Raw genomic sequence first — 530 nt, forward strand, 5'->3', positions numbered from 1 at the left:
AGTGGTGGTGGTGGTAGTAGTAGTGGTAGTGGTGGTGGTGGTAGTGGTGGTAGTAGTGGTAGTGGTTGTGGTGGTAGTGGTAGTGGTGGTGGTGGTGGTAGTAGGTGTAGTGGTGGTGGTGGTAGTGGTGGTGGTGGTGGTAGTAGTGGTGGTGGTGGTAGTAGTAGTGGTGGTGGTAGTAGTGGTGGTGGTGGTGGTGGTGGTAGTGGTGGTAGTGGTGGTGGTGGTAGTGGTGGTAGTAGTAGTGGTGGTGGTGGTGGTAGTAGTGGTAGTGGTGGTTGTGGTAGTAGTAGTAGTGGTAGTAGTGGTAGTGGTGGTGGTAGTGGTAGTGGTGGTAGTAGTAGTGGTAGTGGTGGTGGTGGTAGTGGTAGTGGTGGTAGTGGTTGTGGTAGTGGTGGTGGTGGTAGTGGTAGTGGTGGTGGTGGTAGTGGTAGTGGTAGTGGTAGTGGTGGTGGTGGTAGTGGTAGTGGTGGTAGTGGTAGTGGTGGTAGTGGTTGTGGTAGTGGGTTAATGATGCATTTTGCCGTAGG

This window comes from Oncorhynchus nerka, linkage group LG26 (genome assembly GCF_034236695.1).
Source record: "Oncorhynchus nerka isolate Pitt River linkage group LG26, Oner_Uvic_2.0, whole genome shotgun sequence".
Classification (NCBI taxonomy): domain Eukaryota; kingdom Metazoa; phylum Chordata; class Actinopteri; order Salmoniformes; family Salmonidae; genus Oncorhynchus; species Oncorhynchus nerka.